Source organism: Rhinolophus sinicus, chromosome 4, assembly GCF_057876585.1.
Source record: "Rhinolophus sinicus isolate RSI-liver-muscle chromosome 4, RSI-T2T, whole genome shotgun sequence".
Lineage (NCBI taxonomy): Eukaryota > Metazoa > Chordata > Mammalia > Chiroptera > Rhinolophidae > Rhinolophus > Rhinolophus sinicus.
In genome coordinates this window covers 46,246,024-46,258,764 of record NC_142504.1, presented here as the reverse complement: position 1 = coordinate 46,258,764, position 12,741 = coordinate 46,246,024, and the positions used below count along the sequence as shown (strand labels likewise).

Here is a 12,741-nt window from a genome sequence, read left to right as displayed (position 1 = left end):
CATCAATCCCACCCTTTCTGCTGTGTTCGGCGAAGTTCCTCACCCATTTCAAATGAATGTCACCCACAATTTCCCATGAAAACAAAGGACAGAAGTTGACAAAATTGTTAGGTTTATGCTTTGGAGTTTGACGCAGGCTTTGCATTACAACATTTTATCTTTCATCTTTTATCACCCATTATGATCACTATCATCTGGCATGTATATAAACTGTCTGTGTTCCCAAAGTCAAGGCTCAAAATAAATGCATATGAACTTAACCAGACACACTTGCTTTTATCAGAAACATAAATGGCTGGACCAAACAGCCAGATAAAGGTTTATGGGGGTCTGGAACTTTTTCTGGATATTTTCTATCCCTTGCCCATTATTATTTTAATTGTTTATTAACAATTTTAAATGTTCGCACCAAAGTAGACACATTGATATTTTTCTTGAAGGTTTTTTCTTTTTGACTGTATATCGTCAGCTTACTATAGGTGAAAATTATCTATTTACCTCATGAAAACAGTAGTTGAATACAGAATTCAGTATGTATACATCTCAGAGAGTGAACTGACAGTAAGTATAATTTTTCCTTAGAATCAAATGGATATACATATCATATATGAAATTCACTTAAGGACCATCTAAAGATGAGTTATTCATAAACATTCTAGGGCACATACAGAACAAACATATGTTATGACATCCATAAATACCTGCTGAATTAATGAAAACAAAAGATTTTAGAAGGTTTGAGTCTTAAAACATGTTGTCGTCAATATTTTTTTCATTATTTACTAAGGAGACATTGTAAGAGGCATAGTAATTATTGAGTCTGTCCTTGTTCATGTTACCATCACTCCAAAATTACGAAATTAATCTGTATGTCTTCAGCTTTCATAGAACTCTATTTAACATTATGCCAAAAGCGTATGTTAAATGACCATATGAGGACTATTTTGGCATCTTTCATAAAATTGCAATTTGATGACACTTTGTTCAATGTCCTTCATAACAAGATCTGTGTGGTAAATTGTTCTTTGAGTTCAATACTAGGCGATATTTGTTTCTTCTAATCAATTAGTACATTTCATTTTTGTGGTCAGTATAAACCCTATAGTTTATATTTCCCGTTTTATCAAGAAGTCCAGAGTTAAAGTTTTCTACTTAGTTTTAGCATCTTGTCATCCTTAAGTTTTCAGATTAATTATTCACAATCCCTATACCTTCCCCCCTACCACCTTGTTCATAAACTGGCATATGCTAGGGATATGTGTTTATTCACATGTAATCTACTGACATACTATAGTGACAGTATATATGGTTGTTTCAGCTCCAAGTAGAAATATGTACAGTATTAATATAATGTCATGTACTCCAAACATACCTTCCTTTAATTAATACTGTAAATCATATAGCTTTATACCTAAGTTTTAAAAAAAAAAAATCTCAATCATTCCCTGTATTTATAGTCCAAAAGAAAATAATTCTGACATATTTCTGGGTGTGGTCTCTGAAGTTTTTATCCTCTTTGACTCTGATTAGCTGAATATTTTAGGTCATCTTGAAATATGAACCTTGGCAGTCCAGGAGCTATGCAAATATTATACTTGTGCTCAATAAGACACTGATGAAGATCACTATATTAGAGTATTCTCCTCAACTTAGCCTTAGTGATATGTACGCATCAGAAGGGCTTAGCTGTGGAAGCCACTGTGTAAGAACTGGAAATCCCATGCATCTACATGCAGACATTTCAATAATACACTTTGGGTCTAATAAAATTAGGAGTCAAACCTTCTTCCTGTCACAGTCAGTTATGAACGATGAATTGGCTACATAGGAATAAGACAACATCAAACATTAATATCAATGGTGGAAAGTATAAATGCAACAATTAAAAAAGAGGAGGAAATGCCCTCTGCGTGCTGCCCCTGGGTCATTTTTGGCGCCTGTGCAATGAGCTTGGTCAGTTCCAAGTGTACTGTGGAAGAAGGTCAGTTCTAAAATTAATAATGATCATTTGATCACTTCATGAACACTGAGAAGGAATAAATTATATTCTCTTCCTTTCTGGCATTTTATTCAGGAACTATGTCATTTAAGCAACTCTTTTCTTGCAAGAGGAAGTCAATCATACCTCTGACCTAGAAAACAACCAGAACAAGTATATGTGCTAAGAGAAGCATGTTCATGGGAGATTATCTGAAGGATATGAAATCAATCCATTCCTCTAGATAAGCAGTCACAAACTAAGATCGATTTAGCCCACAGAAATATTTTGTTTGGCCCACAGTGTATTTTTAAAAATTTGAGCCAGTATTGAAACATTGTGAGATTTCAAATGTAGAAAGTTTGGTAACAGTCTACCGGTGTCCCCACATGGCAACATCTGCTAGGGTTGAGAAATGGCAGCTGCTCCCTTTAGTTAGGGCAGGGGGTCTCCAGGTAGTCTTCAGGCGGTTACAGTCCACACACATCTGCATATGCAATGCCTACAAATATTTTTTTGAAAGAGAGAGTGAGCCTACAACTTGGTTTTTGGACACTGCCAGTTAATTATGTGGTATTTATTTTCTGAAGTCATCTTGCTTTTTAGTACACATTTATTTTGGATAGTGATATTCAAAAAGCCTCTAGGCTTTCTTAAGATTGGAGATTGTAGAAGAGATGGTTAACTAGTCCCTACATCTATTTTCTCTCTCTTCTAATGACCGTAAAAACCCCAATTTTCACTGAGCATGTGGTGGTCCAAAACAAGACTACATTTCTCAGCAACTCTCGCTGAGTGTGGTCCTATAATTAATTTATCACTATAACGGGTATCCATGCCGTTCATCCAGAGACCACAAGAATAAGCCAGTGGTTGAACAAGTTGGGTTTACTGCTCATTGTTATGAGGGAGAAGGCCAACCATGTTGTCTAAGTAAGAAAATGTTCAAAGGCTATACTATAAAATTTGGCTTATGTCAGACAACTTCAGGGAGGGTTAAAGGAGGCAGGGTTTTACTCTGGATTGGATGCGTGTCAGAAAATAGGAGTAATTCTGTGATTGGGTATTTTAAAATATTAGCAGGAGGAATGAAACACAACTAACGCTGTAATTGGTAACAAAGCAGCAGTCACTCATAACAGGCAGAATAGGGAGACATTTCGTCACTTTGCAATTTGGTCAATGTTCGTGTTTTTATCTATGTTCAGCATAATTTACATAGTCTTCCTTTCATGGCACTGTCTGATTTTGGTGTCAGGAGCTGTTTTTCTCTTTCTTATAGGTAAGTAAAGTATAGCACTGAAATCTTTAAAAGACAGATATAATGTGTCCTTTGCCCAATCCTTCTTTTCCTCCTCCAGACACACTGGATGTGATGGCTGAAGTAGTCTAGTTGGAACATGAGGTGATCTTGGAAATGAAAGCTAAAACAGCCCTGGACCACCCTAGCTCAACTTTTCTGTGAGGGACAAACAAAAGACTACCTTTCTTTAAGCCATTGTTATTTGGCTGAACTGATTCCTATCTAACACAAGGCTCTAACAGTTAGTTTTTTGAGGTTTTTTCCCCAGTGTATTTGTTTAAGGTTGTTTTTATGTTCTTATGTTGGATAGATTGACAGGTCAGAAAACTGATTTAAGTGCTAGAACGAATTACCTTTATATATGTGGAAGAAGATTATAAACCTGTAGTGAGAACATTATAAACTACAACTTGCATCTCCCAAGTTGGTGTACTGAGTTCTGGATTATGTTTAGTTTACATTTATCACAAAGGTGTATTCTTTGGGAGTTTCAACTTACTGTGTGAGTCCATATTGACTACTGAACTCCTTGCCATGTGGGCCAAGCACCTAGATTTCTGTGCTCTTGGCCCCAAAGGCTATCAAAATGAAAGCTGAAATTTGCTAGGAATCAGCACACATTTTTAGAAAAATGGCTTCTGTGCTCACTAACATCTCTGGGTTTCAGTTCTCCCACATCTTCAATGCTTTTAAACTATTTCTTTATGTTTTTTTCTAGAATTTTCAGTTACGTTGGGCAGGAAGATTGGTTCAAATAACCTAGCCTACAAGCCATTTTATAATATTAAAACTACTATTTTTTGCTTATTTTTTCTAAATTACTTCCATGCACATATACTACTTCTGGAATAAAAAAAAATACAAGTTATTATAAAAGTTGTAATGTTAAAAACAATGATGTGGGGACAGAGCCCCAGAAAGCAGTTTCCAGGCTCTCGGCCTCACATAGACAGGTGCTGGCTCAGGTAGTAAATGGCCATCAACTGTGATTGCATGGCCATCAGCTGTGGCTAGTTGGCCGTCAGCTGTAACCAGTGAGCCATTGACCACTAATATAACTGCTGTGGCTACCCTAGCAGAAAGAGAGAGGAGAGAAGAAGGTGAAAGAATGGGGGCTAGCAAGAAGATGGTGGCTGAGCCGGCAAGCGGAGCAATGAAGGTTGAGAATTGTGTGGCTCCTTTTTCCTGTTTCTCCAACCCAGCCACCAGAGAGGATATAGTGGTATGACTCCCCTACCTATGGCTCCGGGGTGTTCCTTTTTGGCCTCATCATATCCTGCGTTCTTGTATGGGGAGCGGGAGCAGAGACCCCGCTGGCCTCCCCGCTCAACAAATGATTTATATCTTTAAATAGATATTCTCCATAATTTATAAGAGACTTTAATGTGAACAATATTTGACTCTCCTATGAACTGATTACTTTTTAATCTGGAGTTTAATAATAAAATATTTGATTTATTTAAAAAAATGAGGCTTTTCGGTCAAGATGGCAGAGTAGGTAAATGCTGTGCTTGCACCCTCTCATGACCACATCAAAATTACAACTAAACTACAGAACAACCATCATTAAGAATTGCCTGAAGTCTAGCTAAACCTAAGCCCTACAACTATGAACATACAAAAGAAGCCACCTCGAGACTGGAAGGAGGGGCAGAGACACAGAACAGGCTGATCCCACACCTGTGTGTGACCATTAAAAACTGGGAGGGATATCTCAGCAATGGAGGACCCCTCCGTAGGAACGAGGGGCCTCAACCCCACACTAGGCTCCCCAGCCCATGGATTCAGTGTCAGGGAGAGAAGCTCCCATAACTTCTGGCTATGCAAACCAGCTGAGATTGTGGCTGAGTGAGACAGAGGGCAACTACAATCCCAGGTGCTGCTCTTAAAGGGCCTGTAAACGGACTTACTAACTAATGGACTCATTTGCTTTGAGCTCAAGTACTGGGGCAGTAGCTTGAAGGGTGTCAGAGACATATGGGGAGGAACTGAATTGTCTGGCTTAGGGGCGAGGGCTGGAGGGGAAGCTTTGTCCTGGAAGGAACAGCTGGAGGAAGCCATTGTTTTTTTGTTGAGCACCCCGTCCCACTCTTCTCCCCCCACCCCCGCCCTGTGCAGACGCAGGCAGCCTCCACATCCGAGTCTCCATCACCCTGGCTAACTCTCTTCCTTAGTCCCACCCTGGTGATTCTGAGACCACGCACCACCCAACTTTCGGGCACACCCAAGATGTTTCCAGTGGTTTTTTCGTACAAAGGCCTGTCTTGGCTCATGCTGTAGACTTTCCTAAAATCCCTCAAAGGTTCACAAAATCCAAACAAGCAGCATCTGGCTTATTCCAAACCTCTGGCTGAGCAACCTAAGCTCGGTACTAACAGCAGTTGGTACTGGTTCGCGGCTAGGCCTCTCAAGGCACCTCCACGCACAGCATGAATGGCGGCCATCTGTGCACTGCTTTCTGGCTCATGCCAGTGACCCCTGGCAGCCCACAGGCTGTGGCTGAACCTGGCCTGCAGCAGGTCCCCTCCCAGGAGGCCCCTCAGCTGGCACACCCAATGGCCAGCTTCAGATCAAAGCAGAGCATCATTCATCTGCCTCCAAGGATGACACACCCAAAGGGCACACTGAGCAGTTACCAGAGCCCTGCTAAAGAGAATCCTGATCTGCAGGGTCAGCACCTGTACCACAACTCTTCCACTGCAGTCACAGCCAGTCCTCACAGCCAATCAGCCTGAGGGTCAATCCCTCCACTGATGCACAAACAGCAACCAAGGCTCACCTACAACAGGAGCGCACACACAACCCACACAACAGACAAACCTGGAGCACCCGGCTCTGGTGATCAAGGAGACTGAACCATTGGGCCCCACAGGACACCCACTGTACTAAGACAGGGAGACATAGCAGCCCTACCTAATACATAGAAACAGACACAGGGAGGCAGCCAAAATGGAGAGACAAAGAAACACGTCCCAAATAAAAAAGCAGAGCAAAGCTTCATAAAAAGAACTAAACAAAAGGGAGACAAGCAATCTAGCAGACGCAGAGTTCAAAACACTGGTCATAAGGATGTTCAATGATCTCAGGGAGAACTTCAACAGTAGATAGGTAACATAAAAATGGAGATAGAAAGCAAAAAAAAGTCAAAAATAAAGAACACAATGAAATGAAGAATACATTAGAGGGAATCAACAGTAAAATATATGAAACAGAGGATCAAATTAGGGATTTAGAAGATAAGGTAGCAGAAAACACCCAATCAGAATAGCAAAAAGAAAAAAATAATCCAAAAAATGAGGAGAGTTTAAGGGGCCCCTGGGACAACATAAAACATATCTACATTCGCATCATAGGGGTACCAGAAGGAGAAGTGAGAAAGCAAGGAATTGAAAACCTATTTGAAAAAATAATGATGGAAAACTTCCCTAACCTGGTGAAGGAAATGGGCATACAAATTCAGGAAGCACAGAGTCCCAAACAAGATGAACCCGAAGAGGCCAACACCGAGACATCATAATTAAAATACCAAAGGTTTAAGACAAAGAGAGACTCTTAAAAGGAGCAACAGAAAAACAGTTAGTCACCTACAAGGGAGCCCCTATAAGACATCAGCTGATTTCTCAACAGGCCAGAAGGGGATGGCATGAAATATTCAAAGTAATGAAAAGCAAGGACCTACAACCAAGATTACTCTACCCAGCAAATCTATCATTTAGAATTGAAGGAAAGGTAAAGAGATTCCCAGATTAAAAAAAAAAAATCTAATGGAGTTCATCACCAGCAAATCAGTATTACAAGGAATATTAAAGGGACTTCAAGACAAAAAATAAAACAAGATAAAAAATGTGAACAATAAAATGGCAATAACTACATATCTATCAACAATTAATTTCAATTTAAATGGATTAGATGCTCTACTCAAAAGACATGGGGTGGCTGAATGGATTAGAAAACAAGACATATATATGCTGCCTACAAGAGACCCATTTCAAATCAAAAGACATACACAGACTGAAAGTAAATCGGTGAAAATGGAAACAAACAAACAAAAACTGGAATAGCAATACTTATTCCAAACAAAACAGACTTTAAAGCAAAGAGCGTAACAAGAGACAAATAGGGACCTAATAATCCCTCTGAGTATTTATCCAAAGAAACCCCAAACTGCTACATCAAGGGGACGTGTGCATCCATATGTTCACTGGAGCATTATTTACAATGCCCAACATATGATGGCAACCTGGGTGTCCCTGATTGGATGAATGGATAAAGAAGTGGTACATATACACAATGAAACATTACTCAGCCATAAAAAAATGAAATCTTACCATCTGCAACAATATGGATGGACCTAGAGGGTACTTTCCTTATTGTACCGTGTTTCCCCGAAAATAAGAACTAGCCGGACGGACCATCAGCTCTCATGCATCTTTTGGAGCAAAAATTAATATAATACCTGGTCTTAGTTTAATATAAGACCATGTCTAATATAATATAATATTAATATAATATAATACTGGGTATAATATAATAAAATATAATACCAGGGCTAATATAATATAATACTGGGTCTTATATTAACTTTTGCTCCAAAAGACACATTAGAGCTGATCGTCCGGCAAGGTCTTATTTTCAGGGAAACACGGTAGTAAGTCACACAGACAAAGACAAATACTATATGATTTCACTTATAAGTGAAATCTAAAGAACAAAATAAACTAACAAACGAAACAGAAACAAACTCATAGATAGAGAACATTTTGATAGTTACAGATGGGAGTGGCGTTAGAGGGTAGGTGAAACAGGAGAAGGAATTAAGAAGTACAAATTGGTTGTTACACAGTAGTCATAGGGTTGTAGGGTATAGCTAAGAAATATAGTCAATAATATTGTAATAACTATGTACGGTATCAGATGGGTACTAGATTTCTTGGGGTGATAGAAGCAAGGGGGGTTGGAGAGCAGGGTGAAAAAGGTAAAGGTATTAAGAAACACAGATTGATAGTTACAATTAGTCATGATGTAAAGTAAAACATACCAAATATAGTCAATAGTATGGTAATAACTACGTATAGTGCCAGGTGGGTACTAGATTAGTCAGGGGGATCACTTCTTAAATTATACAAATGTCTAACCACTATGCTGTACACCTGAAATTAATATAAAATAATACTGAATGTCAACTGTAATTGAGAAATTTAAAAAGGGGGGGAAAGTTGAAGGGAAATAAGAGGTTCAAATTTCCAGGTATAAAACAAATAAGTCATCGGGATGTAATGTACAGCATAGAGAATATAGTCAATAACATTGTGATAGCAAAAGTACTGTGTCAGATGGTTGCTGGACTTACCATGGTGATCACTTCTTTAGGTATATAAATGTTGAATAACCATGGTATACACCTGAAATTATTATTATATGTTAGCTATATTTTAATAAAAATCTTTAAAAATAAATAAAAATGAGACTATCTTTCATTGTTATTTTGAATATCATGAGCATGTTATTGTAGTGACCAGTTTTAAAACATTTCTGAATATTATTATGTATTCATTATAAATAGCCTAAGACCATCTTATAAACACTGTTTTGGCTGTTTTGATTGAAAAATATATTACTTACATTTGCATATTTGTCATACTATTTGTACAAGTATGTACTTATAATTAGAAGTATTTGTTTCACATCATATAGTAGTTTATGTTATCGTTTTCATGAATGCGCATTATTTCCTCTATTAAGTATTAAACTCCCGGAAATTAAACTCCTGGAAGGAATCATGTTTTATACATCTTTGTATTTTATGTAGTATCCCACTCAATATTTTTGGTAGGTTAATTCTGTTTCTAAAGTTTTGAGAATGTTTGTGATATATAAAATCAAGTTTAATGATAGTTATAAGAATTATAACATACTGATATGTATTGAATAACAGGGAGACATTATTACAGCATGGTTTTCCTTCTTATACTTATTTTGTATTTCTAGTGTACTAGATACTTTACAGATTGCAAAACAGATTTTTGTGGATTTGAGATTATTCAATACCTGAATATCCAGTTGGAAGATCACCCATGTCTTTTCCACTTCCTGTCTTTTAGACATTATATTTCCCATTACACCTCCAATGAATTTGAGCTGAGGAAAAAGAAGAAACAAGTCAGGTGATGGGGCTTCCTATTAATAGCTCTAATGAAAAGTATGATGAGGAGTTTTAAATTATTATTTAACATAGAATAAGGAAACACTTATATATTAACTAGATGTACCTGAGACAAGTTAATTTAAACATGTACATTCTACCGTGTTTCCCCGAAAATAAGACCTAGCCAGGCAATCAGCTCTAATGCGTATTTTGGAGCAAAAATTATCATAAGACCCGATATTATATTAATTATATTATATTATTATATTATACCTGGTCTTATACTAAAATAAGACTGGGTCTTATATTAGTTTTTGTTCCAAAAGATGCATTCGAGCTGATGGTCTGGCTAGATCTTATTTTCGGGTGAACATGGTAATGACAGTTAGTATTTTCATTCAGAGAGACCTTTGATTAAAGGGAGCCCAGATGAGACAACAAAGTAATTTTTATAGCCAGTGACCATATGCCCCAGATTTTCCAGAACAGTCCCCATTTTAAAAATTATGTCTCATTTTTACCATGAGTATCAGAAATAAGTCTTACATATTCCAACATGTCCTACATGTATCCTGATTTGTGACATAAATACGAAGATCTGACAATTAAGTTTGTGAACTTGTTGCAATGATGTTGCTAACCTTTTTTGATAACAGAGGGATTATTCATTATGAATTTGTTACCAACTGGACAGTTAACCAAATTGACTATTTGGAAGTGCTGAAAAGTCTGTGTGAAAAAGTTAGACAACCTCAACTTTTTGCCAACAATTCATAGCTCTTGCATCACAATGCACCAGCTCACACGACACTGTCTGTGAGGGAGTTTCTAGCCAGTAAACAAATAATTGTATTTGAACACCTTCCCTACTCACCTGGTCTGGCCCTGAATGACTTCTTTCTTTATACAAAGATAAAGGAAATATTGAAAGGAAGACATTTTGATGACATTCAGGACATCAAGGCTAATAGGACTACAGCTCTGATGGCAATTCCAGAAAGAGTTCCAAAATAGCTTTGAAGGGTGGACTAGGCGCTGGTGTCGGTACATGGCTTCCCAAGGGGAGTACCTCAAAGGTGACCATAGTGATATTCAGCAATGAGGTAGGTAGCACTTTTTCTAGGATGAGTTTGCAAACTTAATTGTCTGACCTCATATGTCATACTATTTATAGGCACATTTATGTCACTTTTGAAGTCTCCAGGTGGACTTCATCTATGTACCCCTGATAGCCATTAAGTGGAATCTAGCAAGCACTCCACAATCCTTCCCAAGGAATTTTATGATTTTATGTAACATACAGAGTAAAACCCTCTGCTTCCTTTCTTTTGGGTGAATGACACCACCATTCATCCAGTGGGAACCTGAGAAGCATACCTCTTCTCCCTCCCTCAGCCTCCTCATTCAGTAAGTCTTTTTTTTTTTTTTTAAGATTTTATTGGGGAAGGGGAATAGGACTTTATTGGGGAACAGTGTACATTTCCAGGACTTTTCTCCAAGTCAAGTTGTTGTCCTTTCAATCTTAGTTGTGGAGGGTTCTGTTCAGCTTCAAGTTGTTGTTCTTTCAGTCTTAGTTGTGGAGGGCGCAGCTCAGCTCCAGGTCCAGTTGCCGTTTTCTAGTTGCAGGGGGCAGAGCCCACCATCCCTTGCGGGACTCAAGGAATTGAACTGGCAATCTTGTGGTTGAGAGCCCACTGGGCCATGTGGGAATCGAACCTGCAGCCTTCGTAGTTAGGAGGATGGAGCTCTAACCGCCTGAGCCACCGGGCCGGCCCAGTTAGTCTCTTTCTTAATCTTGTACTGCTTCTCACCCTTCCCAGGTGGTCTCAACATTCATCCTCCAGTAAGCAGAATGGTCTTTTCTAAAAGAGCAAATGCTCTCTTTGCTTTAAAATATCGCTCAGTGACTTCCCCATTGCTGTAGCAGAAATAAACGCAAACTTCTACAGGGGTACTTAGGAATCCTAAATATGTTATTAGTCAAAGTCAAATATAACATGGAGAGGTGGCCTGAGGAGACAGGAAACTGAAGGATGTTTGCTTAAAAGCATTCAAATTTAAAAAACTATGCCAAACAAAGCATTATCTGTGGGCAAGATTCCACCTGTTGGGTGAGAGTTTTAATCCATTTCACTCACTAGCATGGTATAAACAAACCTGTTCATTACCTGGTCCCTACAAGCATCTATCCTGTTCTTCAATTATCTTCAACTATGTGGAGCTCTTCAAAATTGCCCAGCACCTTTGCCCCTGTCACTTCCTCTGTCCAGGATGTCCTACCAGTGAATCCCTACTCATTCTGAAGGCTGAAATGTTACCTTCTGGGAATTTTCCCCGTTATACCTAAACGAAGATTAGCACCTCTCTTCTGCATTCCAGAACATGTAGTTCATAGACTTTCTAGATACAGAGCTTATCTTACTGCTATAATGATGAGTTTTTATGTCTGTACCATCCAAACACACACATAGCTCACGGTGAGTGAGTAATTTATCTTGGTATCCCAGCATCGCACATAGTACCTACAGTACAGGCACTTGAAAAACATTTGCTGGCTGGAGGTATGGGTTGCTTCACTAAATAAAATGTCTGATTTAGACAGTATTTTAGAATTGTAGTTTTTAAATGTTTAGTTGCACAGAGTAGGTATGCCTGCCTGCAAAGTGTTGACAAGCAGCAGCTTCTGTCAGAAATGTTGTAACGAACAGATAAATCTTAGCTATGACTGGCATACTCATTTATGCGAACAAATGGGGCCAAAGGAGAGCGTCCTTAGGTCCACCCTCTCCCCTTCCCAACCACATGCAAAGACACTGTGTGGTAATGGTCAGAAGCCTGGGCTTCCCAGCGAGACAGATACCTGGTCAAGTCCCAGCTTTCAGACCTCAGGCAAGTTACTTAATCTCTCTCTAAACCTGAACTGCTTGTTTGTAAAATGAGTATAATGGTACTTACTTCATAGGTTATTGTAAGGATTCAGTGAGATAAAATATTTAAAGGATTCTGTATAGTGTCTGGTGCAGAGTAAACACTCAACACATATTGACAATTGTAGTAGGATGGAATTTTGAGCTATTTACCTATGATTTTTCTTCCCGCTATTTTCCTCTTTCCTTATCCACCACCCAAAACTCAAGGAGACAGCCATGTGTTCACTGTCTTAGGGAAGGGACTATAACATGGTAGAAAGAAGATAAGCTTGCTCAAGTGTTCTAACTTTTATTTCTAAAAGTACTGGAGAAGGTGAGATTGAAGTACAAAATATTATGGAGAAGGTAAAGAAGGATTTCTCCAACACAGAAAGAAAATACCCGT

At 38.5% G+C, this 12,741-nt stretch overlaps 1 long non-coding RNA gene across 3 annotated transcripts in view; it reads right to left on the bottom strand.

The window, feature by feature from the left end:
- Positions 1 to 12,741, bottom strand: part of LOC141573191 (uncharacterized) — a 105,335-nt gene that overhangs the window by 77,958 nt on the left and 14,636 nt on the right. For all 3 annotated transcript variants that reach the window (XR_016021082.1, XR_012498865.2, XR_012498864.2), the window contains exons 2-3: positions 9,330 to 9,419; positions 8,632 to 8,683 (exon numbers count right to left, since the gene is read on the bottom strand). This is a non-coding gene — a long non-coding RNA (uncharacterized LOC141573191). The remainder of the gene's footprint in view (positions 1 to 8,631; positions 8,684 to 9,329; positions 9,420 to 12,741) is intronic.